The sequence below is a fragment of the Melanotaenia boesemani genome, chromosome 7, assembly GCF_017639745.1.
Source record: "Melanotaenia boesemani isolate fMelBoe1 chromosome 7, fMelBoe1.pri, whole genome shotgun sequence".
Taxonomy (NCBI): Eukaryota; Metazoa; Chordata; class Actinopteri; order Atheriniformes; family Melanotaeniidae; genus Melanotaenia; species Melanotaenia boesemani.
The window spans coordinates 21,157,977-21,181,179 of record NC_055688.1 but is presented as its reverse complement, the minus strand read 5'-3'; the positions used below and the strand labels follow the sequence as shown (position 1 = coordinate 21,181,179).

Here is a 23,203-nt window from a genome sequence, read left to right as displayed (position 1 = left end):
TAAAGAAGCCTAACAACTTTTGCACTGCTGAAGTAAAATGTCACACACTGTCACTTTTGAACTGCACAAATGCTCTCTTAACAAAACTGTGTGAACTTGCTCGTAAATGTCAGCTTTTATCTCATACATAGACAAACTATAATTCTCTTTTTCCTACATTTCCTACATTGATACATACCACCATTGAGAGATCAAGTCAATTTTATTTTTAAGCACATTTAAAAACAACACATGTACAACTAAATGTGGTAAAAAAGAAATAAAAATAATAAATATGACATAAAAAGAAAGAAAAGCTTATAAAAACACCATAAAGACAGCTCACTCCAAAAAAAAGTGATAAGGGAAAAATAAATCCACAATTTTCAGTCTGAAGCTACATTTAAAGCTAATACAAGAAGTAATAGTGACATCATTTGATTATTTCCCAAAGGGACAATTTCTTCCACATGATTAGTTGCACAAAACTAAAAAAAGTAAAATAAACAAATAAAAATAAAATACAAACAAGCCAAAAAAAAAAAAAAAAAAAAAAAGATATCCACTTTATGGTTACATTGCTAAGCTGAAGTCCTGTTTAATCCTTAAATATAGTAAAATTCTACATAAAAGAAGGAGTTTGGATTTTGTCTTACACTGCTGATGTCAAAAGCATTAGGGACAAATGTGTTAATAGCCAGTATTAACAGTAAAAATGATTAGAGCACGCTCAACCTGTTATAACCTGTACAGTTGGAACTATCCTACAAATTGTTTCTTTTATATCTTACAGATCACATGAACAGTCTTTCACATTATTGCTGACCTTTTGATAAATTGCCCAATAAAGACTTGGACTGACATCCAACCACTTCAGTCAGACTTTGATAATTCATTTTTTCCTTTACATATATATTTGAGATTAATTTATGCTGTTAACTAACTTTCAGGTAGAATTAAAAACAAGTAATGTGATGCATCACTTACAGATAGAATGAGATCCACCACAGAGAGACCACTATTAATCTGCCTCAGCCTTATTGACAAAATAATTCATCCGCTGCCTACTCAGCCAAGAACATGTAAGCAGGAGTGCAAGACGAATGAGTAGTAGCACCATTCATATCCCGTATCCAAATGTAAAATGTAGGGCAGTGATTCACAGCAAAGGTGACATGGTGCAATTAAAATTCAGGGGGCTTATGTTGCTCTATATAACAGTGCATCGTTTCAACTGGCCTGAATGTTTCTGCATTGTGACTAGAAACACCGCAAAGGATGCATTCCTGCCAGAGTAGCAGCTCTTTTAATTTTATTTCTCTCCTGTGCAGTATGTTGTTCCACATGGAGACAACTCTGTTAGTCTAATTCAATACATAAATAGACTATGCATGAATAAATCATGTGCATGATAATGTGATTTGGTGCCTGGAGAGAGCAGGATAGAAGGAAGGTGTCAATGTCACATCAGCACTGAAACTCCTGCTTATAGACAACTATTCAGGCCAGTCATCTAAATGAGCATAGGCATGCATTTTGTATTTCATAAAAGTTATGTTCTAAGGCATGTGACTTTACTCTTGATCAACCCTATATGTAACAGCAACAGAAAATGTAAGTGATTTTAACAGATTACGCAGGAAAAAAAGTGCAAATTAATGCCACTGGGAGCTTATTTCTTTTTGTAATAATAATGTATTTAGCATAATGAAGTATTTCTGAATATAATCTGACTAAATGTAAAAAGACAAAAAGGTAATTTAGTCTTTATTTATTGATGTGAAATAAAAACCACTATTATCATATTGATATTTTTCAGATTTAGGTTGAAATGCTGACTCCCCTGTCAATATGTGGCTCCTTTGAGGCTGATTACATTAGGACAGTAGGAGCAGGGGCCCATAAAACTATTAACCAAAAACTCTGGAGAGCAATAATGACCAGTCTCAAAACATCTATCAGTGTGTGTTGATACAAAGTAAGTAAATTAGCTGAACGATTGGGCCATTCAATTCAGATATATAGGAAACTGCTTTGTTGATATAATGCATAAACCTAGGCATACTTTTCAGTTCACATGGAGCATTTCAAAACAGCAGTGCTGGAAAAAGATCGGTCCTTACTGTCATTCTCACATATATTTAGCCCTGATACAGCAAATCATCTTCCTTACCATATATTTTCCATTATTAGCAAACAGCTTGTCAGTTAAGCAGGCTGCTCCTCACCACTCACTGCAGAAAATGGCAACAGACACTAGCAGGGACAGGTGCATATTGCAGTAGTCAGCATGAGGCTTTATTTCTACAGTCCACATTTGTTAAATCAAATTGTGTTTCATATATTTTTTATGTTTTTTGCGTGACTTTAGTATTGAATGTAAACACAGGAAGAAACAATTTATTGATGAAAGGAATAATTTTTACAGGATATTGGTATAATAATAATGAGCACTTAATTGTCAGTTTCCACATCTGCAGCTTTACTGATGTAGACAACACCAGTCAGCCATAACACTATGATCACCTGCCTAGTATTGAAGACATTCAGAGTGGTTTAGGCTGAACTCCACTTTACTTCTATGGTGATATCAAGCTTTAAGTCCTGTAAATTAGGGCTGGGTGGATTGATCCAAATATTGATAACATTGATATCAAGGCCAGTATCAATATTATCAATACAAACAATATTGGTATTGTTTGATACACGGATTGACCAAAGAATGTGAACGAGAGCCAACCATTAGGAGGTTTTGCTTTTGTTTACATAATTTGCACTGACTTTATTTTTCCCAAACTCTTGTGTGAGATAAAGGGGAATAACTGAATTATTTTATTACATTTTTTATGTTATATTGTTTACTAAACAAAAAAAGTATGAATTTAAATTTCTTAGTTCTGCCATTCAGTTTGTTAATAAAAAATATTTTACTTGACAAAAATTTTTGTTCTGTGTTTTATTATGATTATAACCATGATCAATAATTAAAGGTAAAATCATGAAATTATTGTGAAATTTCTAGCAAAAAGTATTGATATTGAATCTATATCATATCTGTATTGCCAATACTTGCCCTGTGTATACTTGGTATCGGATCGATATGAAATTCTGCATCGCCCAGCACTACTGTAAAGTGTAAGCGGGCTATCCATGCATCAGACTATTTTTATCAGCACATCCCAAAAATATTAGGAACTTGTGTTCCTCATTTTGTTCTTGAACCACTCTTTTGAGTACGGCTGGGCGCATCATTGTGCTGACAGAGGCCACTGTCATCAAGAATTCTATGGGCTCAACATGAAGTCATCAAGATTTTGCAGTTTTAAATAAATGTTTCCAAATAATTTTAGAGTTTGTATCTGTAAATCAAGCTTGTCAGAAAGCAGATGACTTCCTGTCCTCCTGCACCACTGCAGACTTAAAGGGGAGTAGACAAATTTTAAAGACAGATGGCGGTGTAGCTGTTTCTCAAAGTGAATGTGATAAATCGATATTACTCAGTCTGACTCTCGAGCAGCAAGTGACTATCTACAAGCAAACCGCCACTTTTTTCTCTACCTGGCTGTTATTGGCTATTGCTCAACTCATTTTCCGCCAGCTGGCCTCTGTCTGGTGCAGTTAGTACTTCAACGGTGCTTTGATTCCAGGGTAGCCGCTGCTTCAGCAAGCAGTGTCCAGCTCTTCCTGACAGCAGCTCCTCTATGCCAGAGGTTGGAGATTATACAGGGGGGGAGAGAATTGTTGGAATCATCTCCTGGGCTCCAATACATCCCACCACCTCTCTACCCAAGGGGCCAACAGCCAACTACAACCAACGGTTGTTTGTGGAAGAGATAGGGAGAATCATGGTGAGCCTCCTAATGCAGCAGTGGCTACTCCCGAATCCAAGAGCCGCTGCAATAGTAACTGCGGTGCCCAGTGCTTGGCCAGCTGGACGGGAGCGAGGCGAGCGTACGCCAGTACTGGCTGGGTGGAGGAGAAAGTGGCGCTTTGCAGAGAGAGAGTCTCCGTCGCCTGCTGATGGAGTTCGGTCTGAGTAATATTGTTTTTTACGTTCCCTTTGCAGCTCCAGACTTGGACTAAATTACATTGTTTTGTCTTATAATGTTACAAACTTACTCAAAGAGGTTGTGGCACCCAGTGATTTTTAATAGACCACTCTCGTCACACCAGCACCTATCTTTATAATGTATCTAATACTTTTTAAGAGCCTACAGCAGTGCAGAAGGACAGGAAACCATTTGTGCTCTGATTGGACGGTTTGATTTGTCATCATCCAAAAGTCTTGCATGCAGTTTCTCGCTTTGCATCAACGAAAAGATGTTTGTAAAATCACTTCAGTTTATCTTTTCAAATACAAATTTTTTTCCAACCACACAAATCCTTTTTTTTAAAAATATTGGTAAACTTGAATTTCAGGCAGGTTGTTTTCACAGGGTGACATGCTTGATTTACAGATACAAACTCTGAAATTACAAACACTAATTTACAACTGCAAAATCTTTCTGGCTTTATATTGAGCCCATAGAATTGCTGTTTCATTGAAGGGGAATTGTAGGTTTGCAATAATAGGCAGGTGGTCAAAGTAACACATATGAAAGCCATGACGCAAGGTTTTCATGTAAAACATTGCCCAAAGCATGGGCAATATACATAGCACCATAACCAGCCTACAGCTGGTCATGCATACACCTTACAGCTGTATGCAACAAACTGCATTATGTTAAGTGCTCACACATCTTTCAGCTACATTACCTATTTCTTAGATAGGAAAGCATAGCCTTTGCTCCCCAGCTGAGCCTTTGATGTTCACATGCATGGACTGACCATTGGCTGCTGTGGATGATGATAAAGATGGTAGAAGCTGTGGTAAGCTGCACTGCTTTTACATCACTAAAGATCTGTTCTGTAAAGAGAGCCCAGCAAGTCTGATCCATACGAACCTGTTCCCGGTGAACATGCTAGCTGTTTATAAAGTTATGATGAAGTGATAATAACATGTCAATTAAACAGCTGTTTTATCACCATGTTAGTTAGCATCTGACTGCATCATTATGTTAAAGAAAATAAATAATAATAAAAACATTCATTTAGTCTTTAGTTGAACAAAGTAGTTCCTCACAGTAGTTGTCTACTTTCTCTGATTCCTGCTAACTGACTGCATAGTTTTAGTGGTTTTTTAGTGGTGGAGTTACCGTTGATATTTACATTAAAGGGAGTACAAAGATTTGTGGTTTGCATAATCATATGGGCTGGTAGGAATGCCAGGGCCAATTTTTTTGTTCCAGCCTGTCCCTGGCTGTCCATGACCTGTTTTTCTTGCTTGTATAATTGTTGGAGTGACCAATGCAAGAACTGTTAATGTGGAGATGCCACTGACTAGACCTTTAGTAATCACAATGTGGTCTTTATCGATGGCGCTCAAACCCTTACACTTGCCTGTGTTGTCTGCTTGCGCTCATCTACTTCAAGCATGAACTTTCTCCCTTTCATATCCCACTTACTGCTACATTCTCATGCGCCCCCCAGTTTTAGAACCACTGCCTTATAGCGATCATAATGTTATGAAACAGACATGACAAACCTTCATAAAGCACAGCCCAGCTAATGTCACTAATGATTTACTGTATATTTTTATTTAGTCTGAATCTGACTGAAACCCAAACAATTAGTTCATGTTAAAGTAACTGTGACACCAGCTGCCTGTAAAGTTTTCCTCAGAGTAAACAAGCATTAAGCTCTTTAATTGGTGCAATGAGGCACACTGCTGAGTCAGCAGCATGATAATGGGAGGCCTGCAAAGTGGCTCCTGACAGCTGCCAAGGTGCAGATTACAGATAGGCACACATTAGTGTTACTTACTGAGGAGAGACAGAGATGTTGTGGACTTACAATACTACACATACTGGAAAATATGCTGTATTTTTTTTTTTTTTTGGAGAAGTGCAGCTTTTGTTTTCTACAATGGTGTAAATTTCAAGTCTAGCTCTTTTTTTCCTGCCTCTATAACTTTAATGTTGCCTTATCTACAACATCCTCACTACATTCAGCAGAGATAGCTGGTGTAACACACACATGCGCACACACGCTCGTGCTTCTTTTCAAATGCTTGTCTTCATCACATTGAAGAATTAACAGACCGAACCTCTCTTTGTCCATTTTAATATTGCACTTGTAATCATTATTCCAAAAGCTAACAAATGGTAAACTGTCCATTCATCCGTTTTCAATACCTGTTTAATCCAGTTCAGGGTCATGGGATAGCTGGAGCCCATCCCAGCTACTATTAGACAAGATGCAGGGACAAAAGGTGAATTATGTCTTCCAAATACACTATATTGTACTGAACAGCTGACATCACAAAATAGTTTAATTTTAAGTTAGACTCAGAAAAATCTCATCTGGAGAAAATCCCCATAAGGTCTTTTTGTTTTCTGTTGTGAGTAAAATAACTTGATATATGCGTTGCTTTCAGGGACAGGATTCAGTGTCACCAGTCTGATTGGGAACCATTACAACATGTTAAGTTTTAAATTATTTAAATATATATGGAAAAAGACAAAAATAGATAGCCATATGGTACATGAAAATATAGCAAACTCCACTTTTCTCCCTCCACTTTCCAAAACCCCTCATGCAAGTGAAGTCGACAGGCTGCACTATACTATATTTGGTCCTATGCCAACACTGCAGCATGCCACAACTAGTTATTCAACATCGTGCTCCTCTCTCCAAGTCATAACACATATATTTACTGGTAGAGACTGCCCTCTCTTTTTCTCCCTTTTTTTTTATTAAATTATTATTTTTGAGGCTCAAACGAAAGTTGTCTAAATGCTTGTAAATGTGAGACAAAAAGCAACTTGGTGTTTAAATTGAAGGTTAAACTAACTTCTATAAAAAATGTGGTTTTTTTTGACAGTTATATTTCTGAAATATAAAGTCATAATATAAAATGCTAGAACAAAGACAATAACCCCATTTTCTATTTGGGAAATGATACAGTTATTTTACATCTTTTAAAACATGTATCATGTGATGTCAAACAAAATGTTTTTACAATGTTCGATAAATAATTCAACCTGTTTAACAGTTCAAAATACCGCTATGAGTGTTTTATTTTGTGCCAAAAAAAAGTAATGAATTTATGAATAAATAAATAATAAAAATAAAATAATAAATAAATAAATAAATAAATAAACAGTGGATGGCAGATTTGGACTGCAGGCAGGCCAATAAAATGACAGAGTGTTTATTGTAGAATTATTCTGTTGAAACACATAATGTGCAAAATATTGTATGGATAGCTGTGTATGTCCAATCCCGATTTAAATAAATAAATAAACTCACATTTTATTCACAGTAGACCCTATCAGATGATGAAAATGGAGCAATTCACCATTTCACAGAAAATATTGGCTCATTTAAACAAAACATATCAGAAAAGTTAGACAGGGGCAAAAAGAAGCTGTAAAAGTAATCAGCACAAATAAAAAACAACTGGATGAACATTGGGTGTAATGAGAGCATTTCAGAGGCAGAGCCTCTCAGGCGTAGAGAAGGACAGAGATTCACCAATCTGTGACTAAGAGAATCTATAAGTTATGAAACAGTTTCCGAAAAAATGTTCTTCATCGTAAAATTGTACAAAAAGACTTTGAAAATCCCTCCTTGTCCTTATGTGGTGCTGCATAAAAAAACAGGCATGATTCTCTATTGGAAATCAGTGCATGGGCTCAAGATCACATCCAAAAATCACTGTCTGTGAACACAGTTGCAATCCACAAATGCAGGTTAAATCTATATCATGCAAAGAAGAAGCCATATGTGAACACTACTTAGAAACACCACCATCTTTTCTGGGCTAAAATTAATTTAAAATGGTCTGTGGCAAAGTGAAAAACTGTTCTAAAGTATATAGGGTTGCAATAGTGCCTTTAACATGGCCAGTTCTCATATCTGTGAAGACACCATCAATGCTGGAAAATCTTTAGTCTTTAAAGCAGTGATCACCAAACTTTATAAGCCCAAGATCTCTTGCCTCAGCATGGGTGACAGAAAAAATCTACCCTACTGAAGAGTTGCATGAAAAAGACTGTCCAGATGATGCTTACAAGTTCAGGCTTTTTATTCAGGCTAATTGTAATTAACCTGCATCAAACACTTTGGTTCGGCTTTCAAATAAATGTCACCGAGAACATACTGTTACACTGTTATAGTAAGGCCATCACTGTTTTGTCTATTATTTCACATCACACCTCATATTCCTAAACTCTTATTATCAGAGTGTCACAAAAAACAGAAGCATGTGGCCTATTTATTAACAATAAAGAAAACACTTGCAGTGAGCAGATCATACAAATTACCCATTACCCATTTCATGTTTATTACAAATGAACTTTCAGGTAAGTGCAGTTCTGTGTTTCATTCATCATTACTGTTCCATCACAAGGCAAAACTGATCAAGTTTTGTTACTTAAATCAGTGTGATGGCTGTGACTGAACACTGTGAGGGCCTTGCACTTTGACTCATAACTACTAACAGCCAATCTGAGGCAATCTGTGAGGGGTCTGTCAGAAAGTCGGCTCCTGTACTTTGATTTGATTATTTTCATCTGTGAAAATGCCATTTCACAGAGGTAAGTGGATCCAAAGTAGGCACTCATTTTTAATGCACTGAGTAGAGGAATCTTCTTTCTACTGATAAGTCAAGTTGATGGACTGTGACATTTTCTCCAGGTTGGGAAAGTGTGTCAGCCTCCCTTTCTTGATATGTGTGGTCCAGACACTGAACTTAGCCTTGAAAACATTTATGGCGCTTATCATGTGGGGAAGGTGTCGGTCTTTTCAGTTTTGTGTTAGATATGTCAGAAGCCCCAGGTCCAGTAGCCACGAATCATCTGATTTCCTTGTGATCCCCGTTTCTTGTTGACAGAAACATCTTTGTTTCCGGCAGCAGGTCAGCAAAACTCTGCAGCACTTTGCCGCGACTCAACTGTCAAACATCAGCATGTAGAAGTAGCTCTCCATACACAGAATCAAGCTCATCCAATAACGCCTTAAATAAGCAACACTGAAGTGCTTTTGCTCGAATTGAGTTTACCATTTTAACGACCAGTTTTATTACCTAAGAAAAGTCAACAACGTTGCTAGCCAAGACTTGTTGGTGAATCACACAACAATAATTAATGAAATTGGAAAAATCTGTGTCATTACGACGCAATGCTATAAAGCCAGTGTGCACACTGCACATTGGGGGTGCCCATCTGTAGCAATTGCCACTATGAATGGGGTGTTATTTTTATGGATATTATTTTTAAAGACATTGTAAATATCCTTACCTCTTGTTTTCTGCTTTAAATGAAGAAGAGTGAGGAAGTCATCCTTGGTTGTGTAATCCTGGAAAGCCATTCTGACAAACACAACCAGCTGAGCTGTGTCCATTACATCCAGTGGTTCACTGAACTGCAGCCAAAAATATTCGCAGAACGACAAGTCCTTCAAAACTTGTTGATCCACATCATCTGACACATGATAGTAACTCGACCCTCCTTGTCATAGTTGCAGGGGATAGGAGGTAGTGCAAGAACTGAGGCCTTTTATGTCTTCATGATTTTTTAAGTTGTTGCAGACAGTTTCTGCAGTAATGGTCATTGCTTCCTTTAACAAATCCCCATCTGTAAAAGGCTTCTTGTGTTGGGCCAAAATGTGGCTAACATGAAATGATGCTTCAGTTGCAGCCTTATTAGGAGAAGCAGGTTTTAAGAAAAAAAACTTCTGAACCTTTAGCTTTGATTTCAGCTTTTGAACTTTCTGGGCACGGATTGAGCTTTTTGGTGGAAAGTTGTCTTTGAATTTCTAGTGATTGGGGTAGTGGTGCCTCTCCAAATTCCATCAATTAGACAGTGCCTGTATTTGGTGGCACAACATACACACACACTTGTCTTTTACCATGTTTTTTTTTTGTTGTTGTTTTGTTCTGGGACCTCTGTCATGCTTGCTAACTGTGTCAACAGGTCTCATGCCTTTATTGATATTTGCGACAGTAACCATTACAGCACTCTTCTCTTATCTCATTGGTCACTTTAGTGCAGCGCTACACTGAAAAAATACGAAGTGGATTTAATCAGAGCACTAATCAGAGAGAGACATAATGTGTTTTTGAATGAAGTTTTCTTTTATTTTTCAGAGATACAGGGAATGTCTCCAAGATTGACCAGTCGATCGCAATCGATGGGTTGGCGACCACTGCTTTAGAGCAACATGTGCTTCCATCCAGACAATATCTCTTTCAGGACAGGCCTTGTATATTTCAGCAAGACAGTGCTAAATCACATACTGCATCCAACACAACACAATGGCTTCACAGGAGAAGAGTCAGGATGGTGAACTAACCTGTCTGCAGTCCAGACCTTTCCCCAACTGAAAACATTTGGTGCATCATGAAACAAAAATCTAAAAATTAAGCCCAGCAATGTTGAGCAGATACATTCCTGCATCAGACAAGAATGGGACAATATTACTCTCCTGAAACACCTGAAACTTTATATGCAAACAAGTAGTTAAGTGGCCAATGTTTTTTAATGTCTGAGATTTATAAATGAGACAACACATGCAGAGTGTTTTTAAATAAGGGAAAGTGATCCATACGTTTCTGCTTTTGTGCATACACACAAGTCATGAAACTACACACAATTTTCTGCATCTGACCGCAGCCCTGCCTAATGCCATGTTAGTGAAGGCTGAGAGAACAACAGGCCAGTTTGGCTCTGACACGTACAAAGTTGGAAGGTCATCTTGGGAGCTGGCAGGGTTATGTAAAACCTTTGGATGTTTCATCTTAGGGTGCTCCAAGTAATGTTCCAGCCTGCCAACAAGGCTACAATTCATAGAGACACACAATTTTTTCCTTCATGTCTCCTGCCAGCCTTTAAGATGACTTTTCCAAGGAGCCAGAAGAAATCTGGATTAAAGATTTGAAATGTTGAAATGGTCCTCCACATAAAAATGGTGTGTTGATCTCGCCAAAGCCAAAATACTTGTATTAAAGATCATTTAGTTACATATTGAAAGGAGTCATAATTGGAACAACACTTAAATGTTGTGCCAGTCAGAAACCTGCCATCCAGTCTCATTTATGTTGTTTTGTGAATTACACAGGTGACAGATTATTAATTCACTTCCTTTTTGTTGATAAATATCCTGAATACTCCATGGGTGGATTATCTCATTTAATACTGAAGTAGTCATTTATCCGTATCAATTGTAATCTTCTCATTAGCTATGTAAAAGGAGTTACTTCAGAAACTCATTCAAAACAACCAAGTTTATAAGGACATTAAATTTAGGCCATTTCCACTGATGGTTTTGCCTTCAAATGTCAAGTTTGAATTTTGATCATCTGATAAATTTATCAGAAATTGATTGAGTTCAAGTAAATTGAATTTAAAGGAAAAGTCGATAAAAACCCAATGAACAACTTTCAAGAAGTACTTTAAATCAATGTGACAATTGATAACACCTGATTTTAAAATGCTTCTATTACTGAAATGGTCACGCTTTTGCTTGCTAAGGTGTGTGGGGCTTTTTGAATACTTTTTATGTGTGTCAAATGAGCTCTTAGAGTGTGCTCTTTACCTTCAACAAGCTCCTGTGTACTGCTTATGTGTCCTTTGTCCTCGTTCTTACTACACACTCAAACACTCACTCTGAGTTGGGGCTCTTGCATTAGTATTCTGTGAACCATATCAAGTCATTATCCTAGACTGAAATCTAATTTTCCAGCATACATACAAGCAACCAAGCGGGACAGACCAATGCACTGGACTGAATAAACAACAACATAGAAGTGTTGCATCTGTGTGTGTGGCTGTGCTGGATGTCAGCTGACAAGTGCTGGTCAGTCACCACAGAATGTGTTCTCTTGTGTAAACCTATGACTACACACAACTGCTTAAAATATGACAGAATACATAAACTCTATCACTATGCAGTTAACCATGTATCATCCAGCTTTGGCAATCCAACAGACCACTCTGCCAAATGCTCTCTTTAAAGATGCATTATGTAACTTTCCAACCTTAAAACTGCATTTCGGACTCATATGATGGCACAGTGTCGTCTAATATCTGCATTTCTGGAGCCTTCCCGAGGCAGAGAAACTGCGCTATACAACTTTTTCATCCAAGGCGCTATGTGATGTTGCAGCCGAATTTTGCTTTATGCACTGCCTCACATGCTCGCAAAGAGATATAATCACACTGGCTGTTTTGAAGCTGCATTGTGACTGATTCAGCAAAGAAATGCAAAAAGACATTATCGAATGAAGAGAGGAAAATAAAGAGCGAAAGAGAAAGAACAAGAGATAAGACAAAAGTCAAGATAGGACTATATTTTTCTGGCTGGAGAGAGTTCACAGTAAAAGTAGGATGCAAGATGGATGCTGAATTAGCCTGTAGTATGTCATTAAAGCACCTTCCACACCTCAGGACATTCTGTTGGCCTTTTTCCTCCCATCAACCCATAAAATCTAATGGGAGAGTGTGTCTTTTGATCAATCGATTGATTTGATCAATCAATGAATACATGGTGCAATTATCTATCTATCTATCTATCTATCTATCTATCTATCTATCTATCTATCTATCTATCTATCTATCTATCTATCTATCTATCTATCTATCTATCTATCTATCTATCTATCTATCTATCTATCTATCTAATACACTTTCTGCCATATCACATAAATGCTGCTCTGTACATACGCAAGGCTAATGATATGTTTCCATCTACAATTTCCAGCAGTGGATTATGACACATCTTGGAGATGTGAAGGTACCTATTATATGTTTCCCTTTAAGGCTGGGCTTGGTGCTTACCGACTCATGGAGAAGAACTTTTTTTTTTTTTTTTTTTTTTTTTTTGTATTAATCTGCAACTCTTCCTCAGTTTCAAACAACTTATCACAGTAATCACAATGCACTAGGCCATGTTTTGAAAAGAACCTTCTCCTAAAAACATGTTAGTATATATTTGGCTATGATGTTACTGTTTATCTGTGCACATGGCTTGTGTTAATCTGGCCACTACCTTAATAATCGAAGGCCAGTTGCAAGTCACTGCAGCTCAAGCTGTAATCTGTGTTTGACTGATGCATTTCTGCATGTCATTTTCCCTAATGAAGAACTTTGTTTGAAAGCAAGTAAGCAGGTTTGCATTTTTATCTTTGTGTATGGGTATGTCTTACTGTACAGGCTGACTGTATAGCATGCATTAAGGGTCACTAATCCATAGGCCAAAGACGTAATAAGATGATGCACATCTGATCAGTCTCTGCCTGCACACATTGACACCTGTCTCATTTTCCCACTCTCATTTCCTTCCATACAGAAGAGGTCAAATTACTATTTCAAAAGGTTTATAACCAGTCAGAATGCTAAACTGAGAACAAATATTAGCATGTCTTATCTGTTCTAATAACATAAGTGCTTCCTCAGTTTAATGCTAAATGCTTGGCATGTCCTCTTGACTCAGCTCTGATGGTGCGTGTATGAGTAGGATGTCACAGACCTCAGATACATGTTTAGTATGATGTAATGGGTAGCAATCAGGCAGACAGCGAGCCCGTCCTTGAACAGTGCCGATGATCACACATAAACAGTCAACACAACGGGCCAGTATCACGCATATCTAATCTGTGCTCCTGAATGCCAAAGCATTGGTTAATATGTCATAATCCCCTCATGGTATCTCCTCCATTGCAAATGCACACAGTGATTCGAGATAATGGTGTGTATAATAGGTCATGCCCAAAGATTAAGCTAGATCCTTCCTCTACTCTCTGGCACAAATGTGATCCAGCAATACTGAGACAAACCTGTTCTGACTTGTTGAATATGACAGCATGTTTGTGGCAGTTACTTCTGCAAACTGACCAGCTTCAGACACAGAATATCACGGCAGCTGTGCTGCTTTGAGGCCATAGGCTTGTAATATGATATGAGCTCCATGCATTTGCACTGATCCTTCAACTGGTAGCAAAGGGCTCGGTGCAATCATTCATTCATTTTAGCATAACCTCTGACTTGCTGCATGTTTCAATACTCATTTTGGCTGTCGGTTATTACAGAAGTGAAAAAAAAACACTTCTATCTATAGTTGTTCTTATTATGGCATTTACTTGGAGGATCACGTTCCTAGATCAGCATCTGCAGAAGACGTGCACTATAAATTGAGCCAGTGGACCAGTCTGAGAAGTTACCATAATCGGTGGTTACATGGGCACATGGGCATTTGCTGAAAGCATCCTTCACACTGTCTGAACAAACACAATCAATAATCTAACAAGCAATCCTAATCTCAATTACCTTTGTATTCTACAGATAAATTCACAATATTTAACCTACCTTAAGCAGATCCAAAATGCCCCTATGATACAGAAATGTCTGTGAAACTAAGAAAATTAATAATAATAACATAATGCATTGTATTTATAAAGCACTTTAAATTTGGAAGACAATCTCAAAGTGTTACACAGTAAAAACAACTAAACACAAAGTACTAAATAGTAAAATCATATAAAAAAACAACAACAAAAAAACAAACAAACATAAAAACATATTAAAAGTCCATACTTATTTAACTTAGAGTTTTTTGAACAAGTCCACAATTTGTGGTATTCTAGAGGAGTCTGTTTATTATTTTTTTAAACAATAAAATTATGTATGCTCACAAACAAACATACAAACACAAATACAGCCTGCAAGGAGTCTGTTGTGCTGTCCTGGCCTTTTATCTTTTCAGACCTCTTCTTGTCTGTTTCATTTAAACTAAATGAAATGTGCAAACATACTCCCCATGATTCATTCCACTGTAAATGGTTTAGAGGCTAAGCCAGAAAGACAAATAAGGGAATTTGGATGCTGCACTGCTTTTTTGATAGTCAGATTTCTGATGTGTGAAGCGTCTTGTCACAGCATCTGAAAGCTTGAACATGTTTTCATCATCCAGTTTTGTAAAACAAACAGAATTCAAATGTCCTAGCACTTAGCAATACACAACCTCAACACTGCTGACACCATATTTTATACTCTGTATATACAGTTGCATGCTGTGTTTCACTACACAGTAAAGTCAAACATCTTTTTGTTCAAGTTTGAGTGTGTAATATTTGGACTAATTTAGCAGAAATGCAAAAGAATACCTCTTGCCTCTTTGTGATGTTGTGTTATTGCAAACACTCTTTGTAAAGTAGCCAAGACAAGAACAAAAGGAAACATAACCTCAAATGAAATATATTTTTTGTGGCCATTAAGTTGTTTTATTTGTTTATTTATTTAATTTTTTTTGGTGGGACAGGGCAAATTGGGTCATGTGATCTGCAATTTGTGCCTTCAGATGTCATTACATCAGACACACTGGACCCTTGAGTTATATATATGTACATATACATTTACAATGTTTACATATCTAATTTGATTTCCAACAACAAATATTGTTTTCAGAAACCTGATACTCAGCATCTGAATATTTTCTATCACACGCTGTATCTACGTCTGACCTTTACCCAAAAAAATGCCCCATGAACAAACATTCCAATGTTTGCTGCAATGGCAGCACAAGAAAACCTGCACAGCTCCACTGCAGTGGTTGATAAATATCAGCTGAACTAGAATGATTGTAAAATCTTCACTAATTTTCCTATAAGCAGTATCCCTTGTGTAATGTTTTTGACGTTTGATAGGAAAGTATTTAAAATGATGTGTTGACACCCACATGATCGTTCTACAGCAAGTTAGCAGTCAAAAGCTTGTCTTTAAGTACAGTTTGTATACAGGCTATATTAATTTAGCTATTTCAACCACAATGCCTATGACTTAAGTTTTGATTTTATATTTAGAAAAATCAGACTATTGCTTATGACAGACAGAACCTAGATGACATTGTTCATATGACTGTCTTGGTTTCTAAAATGTTAGTATGTCTGCCCAGATCACAGACAACCGTTGCTGCCGTGCTGCTGTGCTCTATTCTCCTGCCTCAGTAAGGCTCTCTATCAGCTTGGCACAGTTCATCCCAACTTTATATTCCAAATACTGATATACTACCATCCACTGTAATTATGCCTCCATTGATTTCTCTGTGTGCCATCTTCAACATTCACAGGTTATGAAAGTAAAAAATGGGAAATGCTGTGTTTGGTAGAGAATATGACCTATTTACCCACCCACTCCCATCAGATGACTCATGTCTCCTGTGGTGTCATTTGCAGCTTAGTTAATTTGTTCCACTTAACGCTTTTACTGAAATAATCTATGCCAATCTGAAACCGTGCAATCACTCTGGTATGTTCACACACATTTTCATCATTTTGTAAATACATATAATCAGTTTACTGCAAGTGTGATGCCATAGAATTAAAAATCTGTTCCAGCCATTCATGACTTGCACACAACAGCTGAGGAAACGTACTCTGTCTGTCTGATCTTCACCAGGAGACATCAGTCCCTCTCAAGCTAACAAACCATCCAATATCTTGGACCCAACATCCATCAGATGCAGAGGAAACTCAGTGTGTGGCCAGACTAAAATCAGCTTAATGTTCATATCAAGTTTGCTCCTCTGCACATTTGACATCATTGCATAATATTCACAGTTATGCATGCGGTTAGTTTTGGGGTTATACTGAGGACAGAGATCTGGTTAATAGCAAAGACAGCTCATTCCCACCTTGTCAAATTGTTCAATTTTGACATGTTAGAATCTCCTAGATGTACTCAAGGTGTCCTTTGCCGATGTTTAAATATTGAGGCCAGGAGCAAATACTTGCAGGAGTTCTTGCCTTATAAACAAATAATAAAAATTTCATACAAAGAGGTCATGGCTTAGTGGGACGCTTGTGTCCAGAAAAAAAGTTTCACTACATGAGGCCATTACTTTTCCACTTAATTTCCCCTTTTGAGACTGCAGTTTGAGTCCTATGTGAGTACCAAGTGAGACTTGTGTTCTTTTTCAGTTTTGCACTTCTCCATTGTTGGCTTAGGTCAGCATTTTTGAAAGTGAGGGGCAGCCACTAGGATTAGGGTTGGGAAGGGGATATAATAAAGCTAAGCTGAATAAATATGATTTATGTGAGAGCTTTCCTTTGTGTTTCAGTACGAAGACAGTTTAAGCTTGCTGGTGTGTGAGGTGATGCTTCTCACTCCATTCCTTTCCTTGATGTGTCATACAGGACGTAGTATGTAGGACAACATCACTCATTTACAGCATTCTGGGACAAATACCGCTCTTGCCTGGTGTGGTATAATTAGCAAAGAGTTATTAATATAAACTTTGGTATGGTATGAACAAAAGAATGCGGCACTCTTCCTTGATTTCTTTTTGATAGCAGATGTCCCTACTGCGAGAGCCCAGTTTTTGAGTGTTTTCAGATGATGAAGGAGGGAAGGGGTGAAAGAAAATAAACTCCCAAATGCCATTTCTCTGTGGTTATTCTTCCATAATGATTAGCGCTAAAGGGCTTCTATTCTGTTGACTCATTATCTTTGATCTACATGTGATTGTCTGGTCATCCATGTTGACAAGAGAACATCTTTTTACTGTCTTTTTCTGTCCGTAATGTATTAGAAGAGAGTAAATGCAGTTTTTATAACAGACATTTATCATATTACATTTGGCCCAAGGTTAGTTTTCTGTCTGTCTGTCTGTCTGTATCTATCTATCTATCTATCTATCTATCTATCTATCTATCTATCTATCTATCTATCTATCTATCTATCTATCTATCTATCTATCTATCTATCTATCTATCTATCTATCTATCTATCTATCTAGAATAATTTATTAATCTTGGAGGAAATTGTGTGCGCACAGTTGGTCCATACCAATTAAGAAAGGGTAAGATAAAGAAAGCAATCACAATAAGAAAAATTACAAAATTGGTAATATATAAACATATACAGGATCAATCCTGCAAGTGAGTAATATGTACAGTATTATCAATATGATATACATTAAAATGTAAATGCAGTGCAAATGTATAAGTGGATGTTGTTGCTATATGGAGGAGTTGTACGGTTTGATGGCCACAGGTAGGAATGAATTTCTGTGTTGTTCAGTGGAGCATTTAGGTGGTATCAGTCTCTCACTGAACATACTTTTATGACTGATCAGCCGATTGTGAAGTGGGTGGGAGGTATTGTTCAACATTCTCCTCTCCTACACCACCGTCACAGAGTTTAGCTCCATTCCCACAATGTTACTGGCTTTGTGGATCAGTTTGTTCACTTTGTTTGTGCCTGCAACCCTCAGCCTGCTGTCCCAGCATGCAACAGCATAGGGGATAGCAGTGGCCACAACAGACTCATAACACATCCTAAGCAGTGTTTGGCAGATGTTAAACGACCTTAGCCACCTCAAAAAATAGAGACGGCTCTGGCCCCTCTTGTAAAGTGCAGTAGTGTTCTTAACCCATGCCAGTTTATTGTATATATATATTGTATATATATATATATCTATATAGATATATATATATATATATATATATATATGTATATAAGTTTTAGTTTTGTTTATCTTTCACCTGCTCCACCATCACTGCTAATTGAAAAGCAGTAACGATAAAGCTGGTGTGGGCTATAGCTAAATCAGAAACATGCATAATGTGCACTAAGGCAAAAATTAGCATCATGTTGAGCCTTTGAGTTGTTATGACCTTGGACCCCCTCCCTTTTCTGAAAAAAATCAGCTTCTGTATAACCTTAACTGAGTCCTGTCATACTGAGGTTTTAGTTCTGGAAGAGCTTAGATTGTTTATCACAAAAAAAAAAAAAATTAGTATTCTGTAGACAACAATCAATCACACAGGCTTTTAACGCTCTCTTTTTGTCTTACAAGCACAGGAGTTATGATTCTCCCACAGCCCCAGTGGAACATGAGAACTGCAAACTCATACAGAAACATCCACACATGGGTATTACAGTGTCATTATTTTATTTTTTATTTTTTATTTTTTTCTAATCAATTACCAGTATTTAAACAAACGGATATGCTTATTTTTTACAGTCCTGCTCAGGGGACTTGCAAGGCACAAAGGAAACATCAGGCTTTGTCAATTTATCTGTTTATTTATCATCAGTATGCTAATCTTCAAGGTCCTTTGAGGTCTGTGGCCATAATTTTCTTTCCTTTTGTTTTTTTTTTTTTAATAGCAGAGGTTCACCACTTATCGTTGCCTTTAAAGTCTGTAGAGAAATAAAGTTTGGTTGGAGGACAGGAGGAACAGGGAGCTTCTATAGCCCCTAGTTTCACACTCTTGTATGTGCTAAGTAATGACAGCATGTTGCTGCTACAGCATTAGTTATTCCAAGCAGGGTGCTGTCTGAACTCTGGCCATTTCACACACTCTTTGGTGCCTCTGATTAGGATTTCTCCATATCGTTACAGCCTAGGGACATTTACACACAAAAGCATGCACACACAACCACACACCAAAAGCAGAGACCATAAAATGTAAAGACCCACATTGCGCTTTCAGGATAAAATCACAAGTGACTACTTTGAGGCTCAAAATTGTGTACATATGTTCACTTTATGTTTTCTGTATTACTACAGTCCATGGTGAAAATATAACAATTTCACAGAAAGCTCAAAATTTGCACGCTGTTCCAAATTATTCTGCCGATAGTGTTTTTGTGCTTCTTGCATAATCAGTGCCGTTAACAATAAGTACAGTTGTTTAATTATAATAATTTATATTGCAATTAGTAATAAACTACATTTTATTGAACAAAACTACCAATGATGAAAACAGCATTTTTTTAAGTACACTGTTCCAAATTGTTATGTAGCTCAATTTCAAAACATAAAATAGTTTAGAAAACTGAAAATTAAAATGTACAACTGTCATATATATGTATATATATATATATATATATACATATATATATATGTATATATATATATATTTTTTTATTCCAAAGGAGATAGTTTAGGATCAAGTACAGATCAAGTTACATGTAAACATAGGACCCCTTCTTTGATATCACCATATCAACTCTCTCATCTAATGAACTTGTAAGTCCATGGATCATTTGTTTGTATCTCAGCTGAGGATACCAGAATTGCCTCCCAAAATTGCTGTTTAGAGGTATACTGCTGCCTACCCTCAAAGATCTTCCTTTAAAGGATGCTCCACAGGTTCTTATTAGGGCTAAGGTCAGGGGATGATGATGGTCACACTCATTGGACATTTCACAAGACATGAAATGGGAGATATTCTCAGTGATGCGCCCCCTAATGACAGCTAATTTGGCTTCCCTCTTGTATGCTACCTGTACTCTGATCTCTCTCCAGTGAGTAAAAATCCGTCCAGTGTTTACTCTTGTCGTATCTTTTGCTTGGTCCATTCCTTGCTTGTTTTTCCTCTGAACATTTTCTCTTACATTTATTTATTTATTTTGAATAAGCCATATGGTGCTTGTTCAAAGCAGACAGTATGATAATATCCAGTTGCAGAGCATAAAACAAAACTCAGCTGTAACGTCATGTTCCAGGCTGGAAGATAAAGTTGACGGCTCCAGGAATGAACTTAATGAATATCACTGTGCCATTAAAACAGTCAGAAACGCATATGTTAAAGGTCAGAAAGTTGCACAGTGCTACTTAAAGTAGTTTCTCTTTAACTTAACTCATTTGGGGGACTAATTACCAAACCTGTATGCAGTTTATCAGTGGCCTAAACAGACAGGGGAAACAACATAAGCAAAATCCTCCACATAAAAAGAAAAAAACTAAAACTCACGTGTTTATTTAACTGAAATCCTAAATACAGAATAATTTGGAACACAGTATCCTCAGGCTACAGGTACAGGCCTGTAAGTGGTGCTGTAACGCTGCCATAGAAATAAACCCAAAACAGAAACTAATACATATTAATCTGCCTTTTTTTGTAGGGTGTGTGTACATGGGTTGGGGCGAGAGGAAAGGTGAAGGGGAGGTGGGGCTATGGAGTCATTGGTTTTGGAAAGTAGCATTTACAGTAGCATTTAATTTTTCAAAATGTTCTTTCAGGCTGCCACTACAAGTGTTCCATGTGGACAAAACATCCAAATGATAAAAACTTTTGTGGATGCACCTTAACCTTATTTTTAAATAAAGACATTACCATACATAAACAGGTTTAAAAGCTGGTAGGAGCTGTTTATCCTGTGACATCCATAAAAGTGCCTGAAAGGAATGATTTTGTCAGCTAATCCTGGTCTCATACATGTAAACAGTTTTCTCTTAGTGTTAAATATCTCAGAACATACCAAAATTTTGTAGAATCTCTTCCTATTGCAGTCTGACAGTATTGTGTTTTTCACTTAAAATGATTGAATAAATTACATAAACTTATCATCAAACCTCCTCAATAAAATACAATTGCATTGTTTTCACTACATTTTTCTGTAAAGAAACAATAAACTGAGTTTAGTACTGAGTAATGTTCATTAAGGTGATCCCATATACTCTTGATTTCTTGTTGCTCTTAAATGACACAATGCCATGAATAATAATGAAAGACTAATGATTGAAATGTCACTTTCTGAAAGGATCGCAAATTTACTTTAACTTTATATCCTATGTTCAGTGAAATTTCCAGACTAAAAATAAATATCTAAAGGAGAAAATTATTCCAGCAGTAAACATCATCATCTATTTTTGTCATCTTTATAAGAAACACAAAGACACAAAGTGTCTGGCAGACGCTCAGTTTCTGCAGTTGCTTAAGTTTCTGAATTTCAGTGCCATAATTAGCTTTTATTGACATGAAATGGAGCTGTTTTCCTTTCACTTGGGGAACAAAAAGCTTCCCCATCTCCCTGTGTGTGTGAGAAAATATGGCTTTGCTAATTGAGCAGATAAAACACTTTGAAGACAGTTGCTGTACAAAAGGCGAGAGGTTAGATGACAAATGCCCAGCATCCCGTCTGTTCCTGTTTAGGTCTGGCATTTGAAAGTAAGGTAGAGATAGAGCTGGTGTTGCTTTAAAAATAAAAAAAAAGCAAAAAACTGCCATACAGCAGTGTTTATATATATATATATATATATATATATATATATATATATATATATATATATAATTTTCACATTAGTTCTAGAAATTTGTACTGTAAATAAATAGTCATTTCAGAGGTGGATGAGGTTGTATCTTAGGGATTCTGTATGCTGGATACTTACTTTTTCTGTAATTACCAGTTTTTCTCTAGTAATGACTCTTGTCTCAAATGATTGCCCCCCAAGCTCCTTTGTGTTGACCTATACTATGAGTGTAGCAACAAATAACTGGTATTTTTGCAGCAAACACCCAGGAAACATTGGGTATGTCACAGATACAGAGTTTTTTATTTATTTTGTGCAGCTCCTTGACATTAAAGTGAAGAAAGGCAGCTTTAACCTCCTTATGTTATTATTAGTTTTCTGATTGTGTAACCTCAAACATGTAATGCACATGTATGCAGTACATATAAGCTTTTGTCCTTTTGTTCATCACCACCAATCTTATTCCAATTTATGTGATGCAGTGATACCACATAAATTTGTAAACATGGCCACTGGCAAAATAAAAAATGAATTTAATGAAACTAAATTCTCACAGAACTGCTTTGAGACAAACCACAACTGATATTTTGAGAAAAATAGTTGTAAAATTGAAGTGCTCAAAAATGTGTTTGCACGCATGATTTAAAAGGAATTTTTTTTTCCTCTTCAGCTACAAAACTACATTTTTCAAAAACCAATATTTATGTGTTTGCTTGTCTTCTGAGATTATATTTGTATGTAAAGTTGGGGTTGTCCAAGCATTATTACATAACAGGAATAGATATCCCAGATTATGAAGGAGCTTTCTTGCATTGTAGACATTAAATATAAAACCACCGTTAGTGACCTTGCATAGCTCCTTTTAAGATTGTAAGGACATCACTATGTAACATAAATCTCCAGTGGTGGTTGGCTCTCATGGTGGAGTTGTTTGTCCACAAGGTTTATATCATCCTGAAATATCCACTGGAAGAAAATATGGGAGTCTTGTCATCTGGTTTCAGTCTACAGACTCCTTTTTCCATGCACTGGACACAACCCTGTGGTGTAAAAAAGAGTGGGATAAATCATACGATCATTACCTGCCAGTCAGCCATGCCTGAGCTGAAGCATCCCTCCTCTACTGGAACCTTGAGTAACTGAT

At 36.8% G+C, this 23,203-nt stretch overlaps 1 protein-coding gene across 2 annotated transcripts in view; it reads left to right on the top strand.

Annotated features, from left to right (window-relative positions):
- Positions 1 to 23,203, top strand: part of fgf13a (fibroblast growth factor 13a) — a 118,795-nt gene that overhangs the window by 50,695 nt on the left and 44,897 nt on the right. The gene's annotated exons all lie outside the window — the stretch shown is intronic.